A 19,022-nucleotide genomic window follows, 5' to 3' on the forward strand; every position below is an offset into this window, starting at 1 on the left:
TAAGGGAAATAATTATGTTCTTCCCATAGGGTCTGGCACTAGGCATGACCTTCTGGTCTTAAAAATACATGGTAGTTGATTACAGCCTGTAACTTCCCTTTCTTTCCATCAGACACAGTTGGACTGCCCTTTCACATGCCTGCTGATCATGACTTCACGTTGGCAAGGTCGGTAAGGTATTCATGTTTCACTCAGGCTCCACCACTGATTCTGTCCTGTTTCACTGACATGTTCTGCCCGGCACTCACTGATTTAATCTCCCAGGCATAGGGACCTGGCTGTCAAAACTGGAAACCTGGATCCATCACACTGCCTACATTCCGGGTAGAAGGAGACCATTTAGAAACTGTCAGCACACACAATCTGAAGTGCACAAATTGTTAGGTCACAATGAACATCAGGCTTATCAGAGATTGTAGCTGCCTGGTGTAATTGGGCCAAATTGTGGTTTATTAAGCTGGCTTTTTATCACAGTGACTCCTGTTAGCGCAGCTATTGCTAAGGGTCTGTCAATTTTTCCTTATAAGATCCTGTTTCTGAAGCTTATAACTGCCAGGGAAATGCATTGCTGCCTGAAACTTGACACATTAGAGTGCTCGCCGCCTTTGGGTATATTTTGAAAATAAGAATAAAATAAAAATGACGGGGTTATTTCATTGAGATATGGATGGCCTCAGCTTACTAGCCTGGAAGGAGTCTGTAACAAGCTGATCTGACGCAGCCAGTGGACGGAGGGCCGACGTGACAGATAGTAACATTTTCACATTCTCCCCATCATCGTTATGCTCCTATTGTCAGTAATCTCCCTGCCAAAGAGCACTTGGTGACATGATGGACAATAATGGTCCCCTCGCAGTCATCCCTGCCCATCACAACCCAACTTTTGGAGATTCCCATGCATTGTACATAGATGGACTGTATAAAAGGTTGTGGAAATGTTTTTTGATAGAGCAGAAATGGAATCGGCACCCTTGCTAATCAACTTCGTGAATGGCTACAAAATCGCAGGTGTGGTATGGCTGCCACTATGCTGCGTTTGGGTTGATGTGGACCATAATCAAGTGACTCACTTTTCTCCTGAATTCTTTGCTTGCAATTACAATCTGCCATCAGATAACCTGGTAACCTGGTTAGTACCTTGTGCTCCAAGCTAAAAGTTTGCCATTAGACAAATCAGTGCACCTTTCAACTCTTCAACTTAACCCAAAATTGATACACTAGTGGAGTAAAGGTGAGAAATGAGCATGCAAGTAACACTTGCTGCCTAAGGTATCTCTTGCTATCACCCACTCCTTAACTCAACCTTCTGTCCTGAAAGCTTCTGTTACTAAGAGATTCTTCTAGTAAAATGGCTAGAACACGACAGCTGATTGTATATGTTGGGGCTTACAAAGTTCTAGTCCAAAATCTATGAACTTTGACCATAGGAAAGTCCTGAGCCAAGGAAGGTCTCTGTTTCTCATTCCTAATCTGTACTATGGGAATGGCAATAATACCTAGCTCACAGACTGCTGTGAGTATTACAACTAATCTCAGTCTTAATCTCTGATTTTGTTTTTCATCAGTAAAAATATTTGAGCATGAATATCTCAATATATTTTATGAAGCATTTCTGCATTTATAAATGAAAGCATATACCATTGAACTAAAATGATAGGCACAATTATAAAAAATAAATGGATATTTTCAATGTCTGAAATAAACAATACTTTGTATTGTCATTCTCTTTCATTAATAACACAGAACATATTTTGGCACATAGGGAAATATTACTTTATTTGAATAACATTTTGTATGATGCTCTTGATCTAATATTTTTATAAGAACAGTATAATTAAAGTGTCTTTCTAAAATTCTTGCTCTAATACATGATGTAATTAATTTGAAGGTCTGTTTCCACTTTTAGTGAACATTATGGCTTAAACTGTTCTTCACTAAGATTTGAATATCCAAATGAAAGACATAAATTTCTGGCTACACTTGTTAAAATATTCAAACATCCATAGTATGAAAAGACTTGTTCAAATTAAATTAGCAATTGTCCTTTTTTTGTCTGGCTTAAAACAGCTATTTTTTTAAAAATCAGCAATTACGGTTTACTGAAAGGTTCAAAACATTCTCAAACTCTTCATCTGATAAGTTTTAAATCAGTAAAAACATTTTGTTTCTAGATTTGGTAGGTGACAGCATTTTCAGCAAAAAGAAAGAAAGAAAATAAATATAACTATTTCTAGCATGCTTTTCTTTTGAGAAATTATTTAGTTTTCGCTTTACTTAAAAAGCAGAGACACACAACAGTGTTATGTCTTCTGGCTTACTTCACAAATATCTACCACAGCCAGGACTGAGTTAGGGGAAGGCTGCCAGCCAAAACTCCACCAAGCTACATGTGGGTTTCAGGAACACAAATATTTGTGCTGGGACCCATACTTCACAGGGAATACATGTGCAGGATTGGAAGCAGAGAAGCTGGGTTTCAAACCAGGCATTCTTTTATTGGATACAAGTGTCCCAAGAATAGACAATACCTGTTTCAAACACAGGAGCCCCATGTCCTGTTTTAAAAATGAACTTTTGGGAATGCTGATATGGTGTAGTGGATTGAGCCTCTGTCTACACTGCCAGCATCCATTTGACTTCTGATCCAACTCCCAGTGACTCTACTTCCAATCCAGCTCCATGCTAACGCACTTGAGAAAGCTGAAGAAGATGGCTGTAGTGCAGGGGCTCCTGTACCCGTGTGGAATACCAGATCAACCTCCTGGCTCCAGATTTTGGCCTGGACCAACCCTGGCCCTTGTGGCCATCTGTAAATTTAATCGATGAATGGAAGATGTCTCTGTCCATGTCGACTTCTTTTCTCCATCAGTTTTAAATTAATCAATCAATGACTTTTCAGAAACATCAAATAAAAATGTTCTTTTTAGCGATCTGAAGGTTGGAACATCCACATTCCACTTTAGAGTGGAAATCCGGCCAAGCTCCAACTATTGCAGGGGGAGTGAATCAACAGATGAAGGATCTCATTCTCTTGTTCCCTCTCTCTCGTGTGTGTGTGTACGTTTTTCTCTTTCAAATAGATGAAAATAAACAAAGAAAATTTTACAAAATGCTCTTTTCATAACATCTTTCTTTAGCAAAATACCTGCATTGCTCTTATTGTTTGGCTACATTTTTTTTTTCTGCAAAGTACAGGTGAAAGTGTGCTTTTTCACTCTAGAATAGCTACTAGAAAATATGTTAATATTTTATCACAGGAAATAAAACAGAAAATTTGGAACCTATTTTTGGAGTTCCTGATTCATTTGAGCAACTCCTGGAACGTATTTCCAAGACCTCATCAGAGACCCCCTGTGCAGTACCACGGTCAATGCCATATTGTTACAAACTACGCTTCCCACTCAGTTTCCTCGGGGAATTGGTTGCGGAGCCCATTAGATATGGAAATCCAAAGATGCCCAAGTCACTTACATAAAATGGCACAGCAGTTGCAGATGACCTAGGCACACCCTCTTATATATTGTAAATCACTTCTGGATTACTTATAACACCTAATATCCTTTGCAATCTGAATGCTGTGTAAATAGGTGTCCTACTATTTAAGGAAAAATAACAGACTTCTGTGTTTAGCCTGGCCCAGCTTTAGCTCTGAACTGCTGGTGGTCATGGGTAGTTAAGGAGTGAACCAGCAGATGCATAGTTTCGCTGCTTCTCTCTCTCCTTTCCTTCAAGTAAAATGGAAACATGTAAATTGATAATGTTAAAAGGAAATAAGTGTAAGCAAAATGTCAGTGTTTTCTTTGCATGGCTCATTGGATTGTGTTGCTTGTTCCTAGAATGTGTAGACCCAACCTGTGGCTACTGACTCAGCAGTGTGCTGGGACACACCAGCACTCAACAGTCTGCAAAGAGTACCTTTACTCTTAGAATACACCAGTTCCTGAGCTAGAAGGTGTGTATGTGTGTTCACCCACACTTGATGCTGAAAACAGACATGCTCATCTTCATTCCTCTGTAAAGCAAGTGTCTCTTGCATTCCTTCCTTGTTTCTGTCTTGCTTCTCCAAATAGCATTCCTTTATCAGTCTATTTCTTCTCTTTCAAAAGATTTAAAAAGATTTATTTTATTTATTTGAAAGATACACGTGCAGCAAAAGAGGGGAATCATCTATCTGCTGATTTGCTCCCCAAATGACTGCAAGACCAGGGTTGGGAGAGGTTGAGGTCAGGAGCTAGGAGCTGCTTCCAGCTCTCCTACATGGAGGTGTAGACTCAAGCTCTTGGGTCATCCTCCACTGCCTTCCTAGACAAGTAGTAGGGAGCCAGCTCAGACCTGCAGCAAATGTCCATATGGAATGCAGGTAGAATCTTAAGCTCTTACATCACAAGACCGACCCCCCACTCTGTTTCTTATATCTTATACCATACAAGTCATCAAACGTCCCTCTGTAATGAGAGAGGGAGAAAACTTGGGGAGCAGGGGAAAGGAGACCCCAGCGCCAACTAAACTATATCAAAAACCAATAAAAACACACTGAATTTTTGTAAAAAGTCCGTCTGAAAAAGAAGAGAAAATCATGAAGATTTCCCCTCCCTTCTCTTCACCCAATCCCAGTGCTGCGTTGTCCACACTGTCCTAGCAGGGTGTACTGTGAGTCTTGCTCTGTTAGTGCCTAAGAGGGTTGACCGGTTTGTAAACACCCTCACTCTCCTCATTACCTTCCTGAATACAAGGTTCCCTCAAACAGACCACCCCCTTCCTGGGGATGGATTATAACATGGACTAAAGACATGTTCAAGGAAAGATCTCGTAATATTCAGCTTTTGAAATTCAAAGTCAGGCTAAAGCCTCACAAGTCAGCTGTTGTCTCAAGAGCAGGTTTTCTAAATTCCCTTATCTCACTCTGTCAGGTGAGCCTTCTTCTCGCTAGTGAGAAAATATGGGGCAGGCAGCAAAGCCACGTCCCATTTTTTTTTGCCAGCTCATGGCACGACCGGGAGGATGACGAAGAGAAGAGGGGAGAAGGAGGGAGCACCCTTATCACCATGATGGCCGGATACAGAGGGGCCCAAGCATTTAGAATTTTAAGCCACTCCGTTTCTATGTGACACGGAACAGTGGCCAGAAAGAGTGGGTGGTCTGGGTCTACAAAGGGAAATATTCCCCACCACAGACTAGCTGGGTATTCCAGGGGAACCCAAGGGAGGCTGTACAGACACGGAGGGTGCTTCAATGCTGGCTGAATTGGCAGCCAAGTCACCAGGGTGAATCACAAGGTCCTGAGAAAGCCAAGAGCCTGAGTGAGGGCGGCCACTGATTACAGACGTAAATGCTAGAAGGGCAAGGGGCCTCTGAGGGCTAAGGAGGAGCAGCTAAGGGAGCAGAGAAAGCAACGGAGATTCTACATCAGGAGCTGAACTCTTCCCCAACTGTCCTGGGAAACTACACAGCACACCCTTTACCGCTACTCGAAGCAGTGTCTGCGTTAGAAGGCGGCCTTTCTGAAAGCCTGGGCACTTTTACCCTGAAGACACTCACTGGTAACTGTGCTTATAATTTTGGACTGAATAACTGGGCTAGGCTGGGTTGGACTTTCGGCTAAGGATTTTCTCTCTGGCCGGAGGTAGGTGGGAAGAGCAGAGGGAAGAGATGGCGCGTTAGGGGTCAGGAGGAAGGCAGATGAGTCACAGAATCAGAATACGGTGTTTCCTTTGCACGGGTGAGTTGCAGTGGAAAACACATTCGGTGCTATGCAAGGCAACTGCCCAGAAGCTCAGAGCTGCAGGAGCTGAGATTCGTAAGCCAATGCCTCTCCGAGGTATAAGCATTCAGAAACAACCCTCTGCACCACAATAACGACTAGTTTGGGAGATGGAAAATCTGAGAGCCCCCGCCCCTTCTCCACTCATGTAATTAGAAGGCCTAGAGTTTATGTCTGTTTTGATCCTATTTATAAATACCGACTTACTGAGGGAACGCTTGGTTGACACCAAAAGGTCTGGATTTGGTTTCTCCTTGTGGTACTGAGTCCCTGTGCAAACCAGGGCACGATATTTGCAAAACGAGTGTGGCATGCTAGACCCCATCCCTCTCACACAGATATTGACAATCTACCTGATGCCACATTTGAGAGGGTAGCATGAGTTATCACGTGCCAGACAGTCCCATGAAACCCTAACCCGAGCAGGAAGCTCAAGAGGGCAGGACCAGGGCTGGATGGACAGCCAGAGAGTCTGGTCGCCATGCCTTCTGTCACCATCACTATTAAGATTCTCAAGCCCTTAACGTTTTAGCATTAATTATTCATTAGAATTAGACATAGCTAAGGAGTCATTTTAATGAGCTTTAATGGCGAATAGCCAAAACATCAGGCTGCTCCCCTAGTGCGTTACCTGAGGGGATTCTCCGCACATCCTTCTCTCTTCATCTGTAATAAAATACTGTTAACCCTTAATACCCCTGGCAGGGTTGCTCAATGGCCTGGGGATATCATAAATGTTTCCTGAAGGAGTGAAAGGGAAAGAGATGTGGTGCATAAAAAACAGGAAGCGTGACAGGCCCAGCAGTCAAGGCGCTGCTAGGGGAACCTGCCTCCCATATAGAAGTGCCTGGATTCAGGCCTCTGCCCTGCCCCCACCTTCCAGCGACCTGTATTTCACACCCTGGGAGGCAGCAGGTGTGGCTCAAGTGGTCAGGTCTCTTTCATTTCCATGGAAAACCTGGGTTCTTGAACTTGTCTCAGTGCGCTCCCTCTCTCTATTTCAAATAAATGAGCTGAATTTAGAAAAGAAACTAGGGCCAAGCACAGTAGCCTAGTGGCTAAAGTCCTTGCCTCGCATGCACCCCCGGGATCCCATACAAGCACCGGTTCTAATCCCGGCAGCCCCGCTTCCCATCCAGCTCCCTGCTTGTGGCTTGGGAAAGCAGTAAAGGACGGCCCAAAGCCTTGGGACCCTGCACCTGCATGGGAGACCCAGAAGAGGCTCCTGGCTCGTCAATTCGGATTGGCGCAGCTCTGGCCGTTGCGGCTGCTTGGGGAGTGAATCAACAATGGAAGATATTTCTCTCTGTCTGTTCTCTTCTTTGTATATCTGGCTTTCCAATAGTAAAATAAAGTAAGTTTTTAAAAAGAAAAGGAATTAGAGAAAGGCGAAAAACAAAATCATTCTAAGAGTAGAGATGTTCATTACTGCAGGAACGATTTCCACTATATTCTTGACTATGGCAAATCACATAGTTTAAAAACTGTAAGAAGTCTTAGAAATACAGCATAGGTGAAGTTGAGGTCGGAAATGATCTTTCTCAACTTTCAAAGGTAAGAATTCCATTGATAAAATACATCGATTTTTAAATATTCAGATCTGAATATTTTATCAATGGAATCTGAAAATGTGGAATTTCTCGTTGAATGACTAGATCTAAAGAATAAAAACCAGAGGTGGCTTGTGAGCAGCTACGGTTAAACCCATCGTTCATTAACAGATGTTGCACTTCGATAGTCCTGCCCTTGCCCTGCCCCACTCCCAGCTGTGTCCACCACTGGAAACACATGCACGACGCACATATGCTCTGCTCTTTCTTTTTGTCTAAGCCACTGTCTCACAAAAATGAAGACGGTGACAAAGTACAGTTGCTTCTGTGAGCCTGTCAAGACTCTGCATAGCATATCTCCTTTCAAACACTATCTGGTCCCCAAAAGTTTCAATGAACTTGAATGTTTCTCCAAATCCTCGGATTACTAGTTGACAATGACATGGGCACTGGGGAGAAATAGAACACCTATTTGATGATGGTTGACCAGGTTGAGCGCTAGGACAAGCTGAGCAGAACCTGATATGAGAAGCTGAGGTCCTGGGAATTCTCTTTTCTTGTTTGACTTCAGCACTGGCAGGGAGTAAGTAACCAGAAGTTGCTGTTACGACTCCACGAGCAGAAACGAGGGAGATAACAATTTTAACATCACGCTTGCTTTCCCAGGATCAGCATAGCATGTGCAAATAGAACTTTGAGGGCCAGAGTGCTAAAGACATAGACACTCCTGCAGTTGCCAGATGTCTGGCTATATAACTTTTTGGCACTTTCTGCATCATAGAAGCAGATCTATGGATTGAATCTATAAACATTACAGTTACCATCTGACAACTGTTCAGTGGCCTCAGTCCAGTTTCTAGTGGACAGGTGTTTGAATTACAAAAAAAAAAAAAAAAATCTCCACAATTGGAGCTACTAATTGGTATGCTTGTTGGAAGGCTCAGACAGAAGGCCAGGGACAAAACAGGCATGAACGCAGAAATGTCCTCCCGTCCTGGTGGTCCATCCCGTTTGAGTAGAGCTGGGGACAGGTTTGCCTGGTGCTGCACAGGTCTGCATGGCATCCATTTCCACTGCTTGGAATTTTGGTCATTGCCCAAGCTCTCAACTAACTTTTTAAAATATTAAAAATTCTAGAGCTTCATTTACCAGGCCAGTTTTCGCAGATTTCACAGAACCTTAACCAATTTACAAACTTGACAAGGATATGAAATTTAGGGTTTGTTTACAGCTCAGAATAAAGATTGCATGAGTTACTGTTGATGTTTTATGAAGCTGATGCAGTTGGCTGCTCTAGTCATAAAGACTCATGCAAGCTGGCATCCCAGGAATGTCTGCGTGTCCTTGCACCACTGGACACAGAGGGCTGAGTCTAATGGGCCATAGGTAGAATGAGAGTAAGAATGAATGTGCCAGATATTTAATGGTTTATGAATGCATTTGGATTTCTAAAACTCCCTCCTCTCCCTTATAAGAGCAAAGTGGAGCATTATTTATTTCATCCTGGAATCTACATTGCATTTACCGATGGAACTTTGAAGAACAAAGAGAACTCACCATTCTTTGAAATATGAGCACTGAAAGTGCAACTTCTACTTCTAGCTACCTAATAAATTTCTTCCTTCAAAAGTTTCTAATTCAATGTGTCTCTGAATCACAATTAATAATGGAACCAGTGCTGATAACAGCATTGGCGTAAGAACATTTTCCACTTTGGAGGGGTTCTTGTTTGATCTAACAATTTTGAAGCTGTGATTAATGGTGACAAATGAAATGGAGCTTTTGCTGTTAATTCTTTTCTTCAATGTCAATATGAGTGCTAGACTTGAGACACTGTTCTTGTTAAGTTTGCATGAAAAAACACTCTGTTGATTAAGAGATCTTATGATGCACCATGAAGCCGAAGTCCACTACGTGCTGATGTTTGGTCGTCGGCGTTCCATAAATGCAACACATTTAGGGTGACTCCTCCTCCCCCAGAAACTAAGAATTTAAACTAAAAACAATAGCAATATTTGCATTAAAAAGAAATTGAATCAAAGTTCTGTATCTCCATAGCCTGAAACTGTTTCTAAATGTCTCGAGTGTCTAAGGATGTATCATTCTGTTCAATAGTGAGAAAACTGACCAAGAGCATCTCTGTTGCTCATTTTAAATTTATTTTCATGACATTTGAAAGACAGAGGCAGAGACAGAGCTCTTCCATCTGCCATTTCACCCTCCAGATGCCTCAACAGCCCAAAGTGGGCCACAACAAAAGCAGATGCCCAGAACCCAATTTGGGTCTCCCAAATGGATGGCCAAAACCCAAGTACTGCTGTTACCCAGGGTTTGCATGAACAAGAAGCAGAGGAGCCAGGACTTGAACTAGGCATTCTAATAAGCGATGCAGGGTGTGTTCCAAGAGGTAATGAAACTGCTACACCAAACACCTGTCACTGAACATTCAGTTTTGACAAGCTACCAATCCAATTGAATTCTATACATTACTGAACTGATGGATACTGTGACTTATTTTAACCAGTTGTCACACTGGAAGCTGCTGGACCAGCCATGTACAGAAACTAACCCTGAAGAGCAGATCCATGTGTCAGGGGCTTTCTGTGATGACCACAGACTGCAAGGACCAAGGGGACAGTAATGTGAGGTCCTGAGCTCTCCACCTCCTCAAGCATGACACTAGACAGGTGTTCAGTAGAACATTTATTATCCATCCATCCACCCATCCACCAACTCATCTGTCTCTCCATTCCTCCAACTTTTGTTTCTATTGATTATCTGGCATTCATGATCTCATCAGGAAAAAATGAAAATGTTTTCATAACACTTTTAAATGCAAAATAAAATAGCTTTATTGATCCTCTAAGGGAGATAAATTTTTAAAAAGATTTTATTGGAAAGTCAGATGCACAGAGAGGAGGAGAGACAGAGAAAGAGCTTTAGTTCATTACTTCACTCAATCCCCAAGTGGCCACAATGGCCAAAGCTGAGCCTTTCTGAAATCAGGAGCCAGGAGCTTCTTCTGGGTCTCCCAGGCAGGAGCAGGGTTCCATGGCTTTGGGCCGTTGTCAACTGTTTTCCCAGGCCTCAGACAGGGAGCTGGATGGGAAACAGGGCTGCCAGGATTAGAACCAGTGCCCATATGTGATCGCAGTGCGTGCAAGACCAGGACTTTAGCTGCTAGGCTACTGCATCAGGGCCTCTTTGGCAGTTCTTTAGTCTCTAGGGTGTATCTCAATAGACATACTAGACACTTCTCTAAGCATTTTGTATCACTAAGGGGCACTGGATTTTGCTCTTACTAATAGTGCTTCAATTACGAAATTTGTACTTATGTATTAACAATTTTAGCAATATGATTTTTTAAAGATTTACTTATTTTTATTGGAAACCCAGATTTACAGAGAGAAGGAGAGACAGAGAGAATGACCTTCTATCCTCTGGTTCACTGCCTAAGTGACTGCAACAGCCAAAGCTGAGCCAGGAGCCTAGAGCTTCTTCTGGATCTTCCACATGGGTGCAGCATGCCAAGGCATTTGGCCATCCTATAATGCTTTTCCAGGCCACAAGCAGGGAGCTAGACGGGAAGTGGAGGGATTGACACCTCTATGGAATCCTGGCTTGCAAGGCAAGGACTTTAGCCACTAGGCTACTGCACTGGGTCCTAGAAATATACTTTTACCATAGATTTGTATAAGCAGATTTGTTGGATCAAACAGTGCATACACACACACTGTTGTTGGATATTTCCAAAATCTTCCCCACAGGTGTTGAATATTGAAACCATTTTCTCCTCTGCCTGCAATATGAGTGTTTCCACAAGAAAGGTTTCCTAAATGTTGGGTTTTCATTCATCTGATAGGAGAGATACAGCTTCTCAATGATGTTTTAATTTGCTTTTTCTTTATTATGTATGAAATTGGGGTTGGTCATTCGGCTTAGCAGTCAGAGCTGTACTCCACACTGGAGGGCCCGGGTTGAAGGCCAGTCCCCGGCCCCTGCCTCCAGCTTCGTGCTGGCGCACACAGCAGGGCTGGGTCAAGCAGTGAGTTCCCACCAGTCGTGTGGGAGATCTGGGTTGAGTTCCTGCCTCCCGGCTTCACGCTGGCCCAGGCCCACCCATTACAGACATTTGGAGAGTGACTCATGAGAGGGGAGCTGGGCCTCTGTCTATGTCTTTCTCACGTGTGTGTATGTGTGTGTGTGTGTGCGTGTGTGTGGAAGGGATGTGTTTCTTTGCCTCTCAAGTAAAAACAAAACAATAGCAAATCTACCCTATTTGCCATGTTTAAGAGCCACTCCTATGTCCTCTTATATGTACAGTTTCTTTCTTATTTTACCTACTTGAGGGCCACTGGCCTTATTAAGCTTTATTTTTAGGTCTTTGTTTATTAGCGATGCTGATAGGAATGTTATGTTCAAAGGACTTTCCCTGTGTTCTTTGTCCTTTTCCTTATATATTGTATTCATACATAAGAATTGTTTCATTTTGTAGAACCAACTACAGGATTTTTTTTTTTTTTGCCTTAGTGATTCTGAATCATGTGTTTCAGGAATGGTTTTTTGTTTTGTTTTCACTCCCACATTAAGGAGTCCGCTTGGGTCTCCTCACATGTTCTCTGATGTAGTTACTTGCGTTTAAATCTCAATTCACTTAGAATTTAGCCTATCCCATCCTGCAAGGAATGGATCTAATTTCATTTTTTTCCATATTACTATCCAGTTATCCCAATATTGCTTCTTAAATAGTTTAGCTTTCCCCTGTGGCTTGAAATTTGAAATGCCACCTTTATGTTACTGTACACACACACACATTTATGCATATATATACTTTGCATTTCCCTACTATAAATTTCACATGTCAGTAAGTTCATTTCTGGGTTTTCCGTCCTATGCTATTGCAGGTCCTATTAAAATGCTAATATCAAAGTGCTTTAATTACGGAGGCTTTATCGTATATTTTAAAACCTAATATCCTTAGCGTCTTGCTTATCAATTTTCTTTTTCACAGTTTCCCTGGTAAACCAGCATTGGTTTTTTCCTCCAAATGGACTTCATAAGCAACTTTTCTAACCTCAGGAAAAAAAAAATCTGTAGAACTGATGGTCCTTTTGGAATAATTTTATAAGTTTTATAGATTAACTCATCTATATTCTGATACTGAATATACTTATTCAGCTAAATTTTATGTCTTTTCCTTTATTCATGCCTATTGCATTATACTTTTTAGGATTTATTTGAAAGGCAAACAGACACGGTGAAAGAGACATCTTACATTCACTTGTTCACTTCTTGAACAACAGTCTGGGTTGGACCAAAATTCCCACCCAGATCTCTCACGTGGTGGCAGGAACCTTAGGACTTGGGCAATTACCTACTGCCTGTTGGGTCTATGTGGGTCAGAAGCAGAGATGGGATGAGATGGGCATTTCTATGCAGCTTAAAAGCCCATCTCACTCCTGTTTATTTTGTCTGTTTCAGAATTGTCACATCTTGTACAAGCTTTGAACAGTTATCACTAATTTTACAGCTAGGTATTTTATTCTCATTGTTAGTAAGGTCTTCTCTTTTAACCATTTGAGTGGTTTGTACAGGGATACTTTGAAAAATTCATGGAACATGCATATTATGAAAACATTTTGCATGAATTTCACTGTATGTTGATGGCACTTTCCCCAAATATTTTGAAGCTCCCTCATTTACAAGAAACTGATTAGAAAGTTTAGGTTTTGTTAACATAACTTCATTAATGTACCAAGTCCTGTTGTTGCAGTTTTTCCATATATTCTTTTCAATTTTTATTATGATGTATATAGTCCTATTTTCTGCCTCCTTTTCTGCATTGTTAGGTTTCTTCTTGCCTCATCTCACCTAACTGCATTGACAAATACTCCAGCATCGTAAGTTTGCAACACCATGTCTTTGCTCCAGTCTGTCTATTCACATCTATTTGTCTGGATGTCATTTAGTGTTTTGTCACTTGGTTACTTGCACTTAACTCTCTGATCCACTTAGATTTTGTCTTGATATATGTTATGAGCAATGCATCTAATTATATCCAATTTTCTTAGTATCACGGATTTACATTGTATGGTTATATTAGTCAAGTGAGAAGGATGTATTCTATTGTGTAGATATAATGATTGTGTTTTTACATGGACCTGTTGCCGTTCTGAGCCTTGAAGATCTACTCAGCTCGTTCTGTCACCCTAGATCCCAGCAGCACCCAGTGCTGCTGCTCAGGGCCTAGGCAGACTGCTGTCTGTGAAGCTCGTTGTCAGCTGCCAGGCACTGGGTGGTGAAAACAGGAGTCAATAACTTAGCAAGTCTCCTTTCCCTCAGACAAGCTACTCAAGGCAAGGTGGCCAAGTTCAAGGGAAAGGAAATTGCACACAGAGTCCAATTGCTATACAGCGCATGCATGTCTGCAACTGGCAGCAACCTAGTTGCAGAATGTACCTGTTAGGAGGTGAGATGGGGCATTAGTTCCTTTCTTAAAGTGTTAGTGCCAACTCAATAGGCTCAATTTTATCTTTTGGCTCTTAGATCCTAAGAATTTTAACTATATGGCTATTTATAGAAAGTCTGTGCCAACTACTGGCATAAATTATAGAATTTCTTGGATTAAAAGGACAGTGAGATTATTGCCAAGTTTTAATCTTCCCTGCCCCTTTCCCAGCACTTGAATAAAGTAGGCTTATTCTTGTTCATCAATTTCCTCTTCCACTGTATCTAGATTGTAAACTCCTTGAAGATAGTATTTGCCTTGCTCAAGCTTTTAATCTTCTCATAGGATTGCCCTTGCCAGGTGTTCAGATACACTTGCTGGACTAAATTGACTTGAATTTTCATAAAACTATCCAGTTGAATTCATTGCTGACTTCTTTTCTTCGATGTACACAGTAAGTTCTCATTGCTGTTTCCTATTACTTCACTACTTATTGTTGCTTCCCCTAGGGCACAAAAGCTGCTCTCCTGTTGACCCCAAATGAGACTTACACCTGGCATTGCCATCATCACCTTTTATTGTTAAATCCTTGTATCTCTAAGGCCCCACTTAGAGTCCTGATCCCATTTTCCTCACAGCCATAATTATTTAACTCCCACCTGCAGGCTTGGTTAGCCTACCTTAACCCCCCTTCCAAAGAAAGAGGTAGGTTATAAATTATGAGCACGGCAAATGTAAATATGAAATGAATATCCTCTTCATTTTTGATCATGGTGACATGTAGTTTTCTGATAAATAAAGAAGCCCATGGCCCATGGCCTTGAGACTGATGCCTCTGAGACTCATTTTTGTCATTTCAAAGTTGGTGATGACCACCTTCAACTCCCGTGGCCGGCTATCCGAGGAAGACACAGTTCGTTGTTCAAAGGACACTGATGACTTCGCAGTGGACATTTCCTGAAGGACTGCTTCCACCACCTCTCAGTTCCCAGCTTCCCATCTTCCCTGTTGGGATGAGTTGCCCTGATTTTTCCATAAATGCAACAGGACACACTGTCGCTATTCACTCTTGCTCCCCAGAACAACTGTTGGAGAGGATTGACACTTGTCAATCAAATGCTCCTCTGCTCACATTACTCACGTGGGCTTTCGAATCATTTGCAGGAATACCTTGTGCTTTGTCACAGAGACTGAGTGCAAAGGAGCCTTGGAGATCTAGTGTAGCCCTCTCATTTTTCACTGGAGTCCCAGAGAGGCCACATGGATGGCCCAAGGTCACAGAGTTAATTATGGCAGGAGGGGGCCATTCCCCAGGTTTCTGCCTCCCAGCGCAGAGCGATTCCATGGCACAAGACTGCAGTTCCTCCTGATTTAACAGCTTTCCCTCTGGGTAACAGAAGACTGAGAGCAAATGTCTAAATGTGGTACATTATCTAAAATTAAATTTGCACAATCACAGCCCATTCCGTTCAAGAAGCTCTGAACTTCAACTTGCTTGCATCATACTTTTACAAACAGAATTCTGCCCAAAAGGCAGTCTAAGTCCTGAAGACAGGCTGCACCCCTAGACATGGCTTAGGCATTCTTCCTTGAAGGAAGTGCGTGAAACAAGCTTGATCTGGCCACCAACCAATCAGATCTGGCCGAGCGTGTCTGCTATGCCAGGGAAGAGCTTGTATTTTTAATATCACTATTAGCCTGAAAAACCTGGGCTCATGCGCCACTAACATGGATAATATGAGAATTATGCAGAAGGCCATGGAAAAGGTATCTCACTTTTACAATCATGCATGAAGCTCAACTTTTCTTTGCAGTAAATTGTCAGTTTTAAGCCCATTTTCCATGAGATTTTCTAAGTAGTTTTGTGCACAGTGGCTCTGTCATTTCTTGATGTTGGAGTTTAGAATCTATACTAGCCATTATCATTTTTTTAAAAAGAGATACTATAATCTCTAAATCTATTATTGGTCTGAGGAGTGAGGATTGTTAGGCTCCAACATTTGAAATATGTGCAGAATTTCTATGGCACTTACAAAAAGTAGAACAGATAATGCTTATTTTTATAATTTTATGATTTTCTCACATGTTAACTGATTTTAGTTTTAAAAGGCTTTGTAATATCATTTCAGAATCTTTTGAAAGGTTCATAAGAGTACTATAATTTTATGTCTAGTGTTTTAATTTGGGTATGAATAATTCAAATTATTTTAATAAACCAACGAGTCCCTTGTGATGTCTTTAATTGAGATGAGATAGGCAAAAGTATGCATTTCCAATAATTGTCTTAGAACCTAAACTGTAGCTGACATACCCAATACTCTAAAATTAATATCAAAATTTGTGGACTTTCTGAAATATGGACAAAATCTAAATCAATACTTGATATTACATTTTCAGTTTCAGAAAGATTGAAGAAGAAGAAAATTCAATACCCATAGATTTTTGCATATTAAAGATCAGCTTCAAAAACGGGTAGTTAGCTTGACAGTTACAATGTGTGCAGGCCACATCATAGTACCTGAGTTCAGTTCTAGAGTCTGTCTCCTGACTTCAGCTTCCTGATAATCCAGAGCCTGAGAGTAATGATGACGGCTCAAATCAGTAGGTTCCTGCCATCTACACGGGAGACCTGGATTGAGTTCCTGGCTCTTGGCTTCAGCCCCACCTGTTCCCCCATTTCCACCATCATAGGTATTCAAAGGGTGAACCAGCCGGTGAAAGTGCGCCCTGTTTCTCTCTCTCAAAAGCAAATATGAACTCCAAGATACCAGCGGAGTAATGGACACAGAGAGCTGTGTCCTTTTATTTATCCTTGAAGGAACTCTTCTTAAAGAGCATAAGCTTACTGCACACAGCAAACACTAAGGAAGTAGGCAAGACCCAGTTTGAGCTTCAATGTTCATCTCACTAGGAAAGCAGGAACTTTGTAGTAAATTGTAATTGTGGTATGAGAGAGTATCATATGCAGCTTCAATTAAACCTGTGTGGCAGGTGTCCTGCTGGTGGATTGAAGGATCATTCTCTCTCTAGTGAACACAGCCACCGGTGGTCTTCCGAGATAACACATACAGCAGGGATCCTATGAGCTGAATTCCCCTTCCTGGTCCTCTGACACATAGAATGTGTTCTTATGGCTAAGCAGCCACTCTTCCCAAGGAAGTAAGACCCAGATGACAAAGCAGACAGACATTACATGTGCACTGATTTGGTGGAGTTCCCAACAATCCTCTGTACCACGTTCAAATACTTCCTTATCTCCTTGGAATGATTGGAACTCGTTAAGAGTGAGCATCCAGCTGAACTACTCAGCAACTCTCCATGACGTCCACAACTCATTCACATCAGAAGTGAAAGGACTGTGGGAAATACTGTGGGTAAAGAGGGGTTTTGAGTGATGGACCCAGGTGGAAAGATGCAGAGAACTAGAACTGGGGTTCTAAGCACTAGGAGAAGGAACCTTTGAGTGGGGGGAATGAGAGTAAGGAAGGTACTAGCCAGGATCCAAGTGCAAGAGCAGTTGTGTTCAGTGTCACAAGAGCTGATTGGGACATGTGTGGATGGCAGTTTTAGCTGCAAAGGCAGGGCTGTGCTCATGAGGATGGGAGAAAAGGAGCGTCAGGTCCCCATCCCCTAGCGTTGTCTCTCTTGCCCAAGCATGCCAGGAGGTGTTCACAGCAGCATTTCTGGAAAGGATCTGGGGATCACTGGCATCAGAATCACCTTGCCAGTTGTTTTTTTTTTAAATAAAATTAAGATGCTCGGCTTCCTGAACTAGAAGCTCCAGGGATGGGCCACTGAATCCAGATTTTATATTAATTTATTTGTCTATCTAATTTTTTTAAAGATTTATTTACTTTTGTTGGAAAGGTAGATTCACAGAGAGAAGGAGCGATAGAAAGATCTTCCATATGCTGGTTCATTCCCCAAATGGCTGCAACAGCTGAGTTGATCTGAAGCCAGGAAGCAGAGGTTCTTCAGGTCTTTCATGCGAGTGCAGGGTCCCAAGGCCTTAGGCCAACCTACGTTGTTTTCCCAGGCCACAAGCAGGAAACTGATGGGAAGTAGAACGCCAGAACATGAACCATCACCTACACAGAATGCTGGCACTTGCAGGTGAAAAAAAGCTTCTTAAGGTGCTGTGCCAGTTCCTATCTACTTATTTATTCAAACGACAGCCAAGAGAGAGATGGAGATCTCCCATCAGCCAATTCACTCCCCAAATGCCCTCAACATTCAGGGTTGAGGCCAGCCAAATCAAATGGCTTGGAACTCAGTCTGGGGCTTTTCTGTGTCTGTGAGGGACCTGAGGACTTGGCCATCACCGTCTGCTTTTAAAGGTGTTCCAGACACTTAGTTAAGGGATGATATGGTTTCAAGTAGCATTATAACCCATTGTGCCTAATACCTGCCTCCCCCATCTGAATTTTTTTTTTTTAAGATTTATTTTTTATTATTTTTTCATTGGAAAGGCGGATATACAGAGAGGAGAGACAGAGAGGAAGATCTTCCATCCGATGATTCACTCCCCAAGTGAGCGCAACGGCCGATACTATGCCGATCCGAAGCCAGGAGCCTCTTCCGGGTCTCCCACGCGGGTGCAGGTTCCCAAAGCTTTGGGCCGTCCTCGACTGCTTTCCCAGGCCACAGGCAGGGAGCTGGAAGGGAAGCGGGGCTGCCGGGATTAGAACCGGCGCCCATATGGGATCCCGGGCGTGCAAGGCGAGGACCTTTAACCACTTGCGCCACCGCGCCGGGCCCACCCCATCTGAATTTTAATTGCATTTCCCAAATGGACTCTTGAAGTCAAAAAACCTCTGGAGCATCTCATTTGATGTGTCAGATGAAGTTTTGCTCCTTAATAATATCTGCTAATATTTATTAACACTTTCATTTTCTATGACATATAGCATCTCATTTTATCCTTACAATAATCCTAGGGGGCATTGTTATTCCAATTTTACACCAATTAAATTAAGGAGTAAAACTTTTAAGTGACTTGCCTAGCAGCCAACGCCCAAGTAGTAGCCCCGGGGACGTGACACTGAGTCTGGGTGTCACACTGGATGCCATCTCTGTCAGAGCTTGTGTCCTCCCTCTTATCTGCTTATCTTGAAATGGAGTGTCACCAGCCCCATGCCCAGCCTTAGGGTTGGAGTTTATGGTAATTGCAAGCCAAATAGGCAGGAGAAAATAAACAGCCTCAGGAGCACAGGTCTCTGAAGTTCAAGGCTATAAAGCTTAAAGGGATGGGAACTATGACCCC

This window comes from Ochotona curzoniae, unplaced genomic scaffold, assembly GCF_017591425.1.
Source record: "Ochotona curzoniae isolate NIBS_2020 unplaced genomic scaffold, NIBS_Ocur_1.0 contig_43, whole genome shotgun sequence".
NCBI lineage: Eukaryota > Metazoa > Chordata > Mammalia > Lagomorpha > Ochotonidae > Ochotona > Ochotona curzoniae.